Below are 3,833 nucleotides of genomic sequence, written 5' to 3'. Positions count from 1 at the left end.
TCTTGGCTGAGCTCAAGTTTGTACTCTGAAATAAGCTAAATTCAGCTCTGAAACCCCCTGAGTAGGGATTACAGAATCTGTTTGTGATCACAAAGCGCTACATAATTGTAACTGAACACTTCTTTTCTTATCTTATTTGCAATGTTAATATGAACTTTAATTAAAAGAAGGGGAAAAAAATGTTTCTCAGACATTTTGGCCAGCACTGAAGCAATGCTTTACATTATCTACCCAGAAAGAATAGCTTCACTAGCACAATATTTTTTTTTAATCTCTTGAAAAACAGAGCAAAGATAGAATTTTATTTTTGGTTTCCAACTAGCTTCATTTTCTATGTGGGGCTCAGAACTGGGGAATTTTCTCTGGTCCTGGATGAAGACAGGGCCGTGGTACCTTCCTCCCAAATGGAACAGGGAAAGGAGAGAGGAACCAATATCACCAAAATGTCCCAAACAGGTCAGTCAGGCTCAAGCCAAGGAAAAGTGTAAAGATCAGGACAGAGACCCAGCAGCACATGGTCACAACACCTCCACACTGAAGCTTCCACCGGGAAGAGGGGAAAGGAAAGGTTACTGTGCTCCAGGCAGCAAAAACATGGCCTTGCAGTCCATCCCTCACTCCAGTCTGGTGACGTCCACAACCTTCCCATGGTGAAGAAACCCCACCATGCACCCCACAAAACACAGGCTCTGTCTGCAGGTCAGGTGTGACCTGTGAGTGTGGTAGCTTTGTGCACTGGAAGGATGAACACGTCCCCCTGCTCCCCAGCTCCTCCTCTCCTCGGTGGCTCCACACGCTTTAGCTCTGCAGTTCAGGCTCTTTGGGCCCCCATTTTAGTGCAGCCCATGATGCACTGAATGCAGGAGAGGGGCTGGAAGGAAGAATGCCCTCCCTTGGGGACACAGTCCCCATGGGAGGTTTCCCAGTGCCACCATCAGCCCTACCAACACAGCTGGGTTGTCGCTTCCTGAATGGTGCCATTGTTCCTGCCTCCAAAATAAAACAGACACAGGAGGCATTTCCACCCAAAGAAAACCAGTTTCCACTGGTGACTTCTTCCCCCCTTGCTCGAGAATCCTCCCTCCCTTTCAGGGCCCCCGTAGCTTTCCTTTGTGCCTCTTCCAGGATGAAAAGAGGTAGTCATTGATTGTATTAATAATTCAGGGCCTAATCTCACAGACGGGTGTTCACAGCCCGTGAGGTGGCAATCTTTCATCTTGAGATCAGGATCAGCCAGATCTTTTAGAGGTCAAGGAAGATAGCTGCAGCATGGAAAATGCCTTCAAAATAATAGGTTTAGGCAATCCTCATGCATGGATGGAAATGGCAGATGAAAAGCTTGTGTGTCTCATGCTCTCCGTTGCACCTTTATGTCAGCCTGGTGATGCCCAAAAACTCTTGGAGATGATTTCCATCAGTGTCAGTGAGCTGTGATGTCTGCCACATATCCCATGGCACGGGGGCTGGAACTGAATGATCTTTAAGGTCCCTTCCAGCCCAAACCATTCTATGATTCTACAGCATATCCCAACCCATCAATGTTCCCCAGGTCACCTGAGTCCTCCTGCTTCTCAAGACAGCCACCTGCCTCCTGATAATGGGTCTCATGCTCCTCTTCTCCCATGGCCAAGCTCCTCCTATAACTGCCTGTTCACTTGTGTTGATTTAATCATATCTGGAAGGACAAATTCTACTGGTGCTATTTGCTTTGTTTGGTTTGTGGCCAGGAAGGTCCCTGCACAGGCAGAGTGGCAAATTCATCTCCAGGGCTAAGAAACTGGTCACAGGCACTAAAATGGGGATTCACCAGGCAAGCAAAGAAAAGGGAAATCTGAATATGCTGGATCTAATTTTAACCTGGGGACCAAATTCACATCAGTACTCTTGGAGTTCCCCTGCAAGGACAATCGTCCACCCACCATGAAGGCCTCCTCTTGCCCCAGGACCCGCAGTCATCCCCACCAGTGCCCTGCCAGCTGGCTGCTGCTGTCACCACATGCAGAAGGTGCCCATGCAGGGCCGTTGTTGCTCTCGCACCTCGCAGGGTGTTTATGGAGGAAATGGCAAGGTCAAAGACATGCACCTTGCACCTGGAACTGGAGGTGCCAACTCCTGTTGTGATGCCAAAGATTAACGGGCGCGCCGATAAGAGCTGGGGGAAGAGGCCAGCGGAGACTTCTGAGAGTTCCCACGTATGCAGCTGTGCTTTGGTGGAGCCTCCCCACTCTGGGGCTCCTGGTTCCCAACAGGAACCGGGCTCAGCACCAATGTGCTGCCGCCGCGATGCTCTGCTGCTGTTACCAAGGCACCTCGGCGCCCTGTGCATTAGCATTCTTCTGCCTTGTGCTTTGTCTTCTCAGGGAAGCCCTTCCCCAGCACAGCCAAAGCTGCTGTGGTTGCGGTGGCAATGCCCCCCCAGCCAGCAGGGGCACAGTCCCCAAGAGTTGGGATTAGTAACGCTCCAGTGTACAGTATTTTACAGCCTGGGACTCAAACCCAACCCACTGTGCACACCTGCAGGAAGGCCTGGCCTTGCCATTACTTCTGCCCCCTCCTCTTTGTCTGCTGCATTCACTTGGGCTCCTCTGAACAAGCAGTTTACCTTCTCCCAGGCAGGGTCTGTGCCTGGTTTCCTGTCTGTGCAGCATCCCAAGCCTGACAGAAGCTGCTCTGTCTCTGCTGTGGTGTCCAGACACCAGAGTATCCAGAACTGAGGACTGATTTGCAAATAATTATTACGGAAGGAAGCCGTTCCTTCTATAACTGATAACTTATCTGGTATACATCAGGCTTTCCCCAGTCTTCTCTCTGTTCCTGCTTTAATAACTCATCCCCAAACACGTTGTTCCTTTGTCAGGACTATACACTCACTGTGCCCACATTTAAGAGAAAGCCCTCTTTGATGGCAAGGTTTCTGTAGCAGGACTGTTTAGATTTGTTGTGATTAAATCACATCCATTTTCTAATTTGTACCTTACACACACTCAAATCCCTCCTTAAGCCTGAGCTGTACAGGCACATTTTGTCTTCACTGCTGACTTAATCAAGCAGTGGAGAGCTGCTGTGTGCTCTCTGCAGTCGCTGTCTCTTGCACACAGAGAAGAAAGGGGAGAAAGAAACACTTTGCAAAGAGCTGCTATTATCCACGCAGTACGGCAACAGCATATTTAGTGTTTGTGGCTCTGGGGCTGCAGTAATTAATTGTGTGTCTGACACTTGGGTTGGCACAGCCCAGCACCCCGAGCTTTCCCATCGCCCTGGTACCCATGCCTGCCAAAACCAGCCCCCACAGGCCTCTCACCAGGAGTGCTGGGGAGACTTGAGGGCGAGCTGCCACACTGCCCAGCTCCCGGCAATGCTGGGTGCTGGGGCAGCTGGGCTGGGCAGCTGCACTGAGGGGCTCTGAGGGCAGCCTGGGCTCTCCATCCCTTCCCCACCGCGCAGTCCTGCTGAGGGTCCTCCTCCCGCCCCCAGTCCCAGTCTTTGTCACTATCCCCCATCAATGTAAAGATGCTCTCAGCACCTACACATACCCCAGAGGCTGGACAGGGGGGTGCTCCCCAAACCCCGCTTCCCCTTAATCTCCTCCGGCTGCAGGTGGAGCATTCCCACCACTCCGGGAAAACCCTGAAATCCTGCTCCACGTCCCCCAGCCCTGCCTGCCTGCACACGGAGAGGGGGTGCTGGGGGTCGGGGGTGTTGCAGCGGAGACCCCCCTTCGCGGGGTCGGGACTGAGCCTTCCTCCCTCCCTCGCTCGCCCTCTCCCTCCCTCCCTCCGCCGCTCCTTGCGAACGACGCTGCTCAGCGTGTGCGGAGGGAAGGAGGGAGGAGG

The sequence above is a fragment of the Motacilla alba genome, chromosome 10, assembly GCF_015832195.1.
Source record: "Motacilla alba alba isolate MOTALB_02 chromosome 10, Motacilla_alba_V1.0_pri, whole genome shotgun sequence".
Taxonomy (NCBI): Eukaryota; Metazoa; Chordata; class Aves; order Passeriformes; family Motacillidae; genus Motacilla; species Motacilla alba.
Note: the sequence above shows the minus strand (reverse complement) of the source record.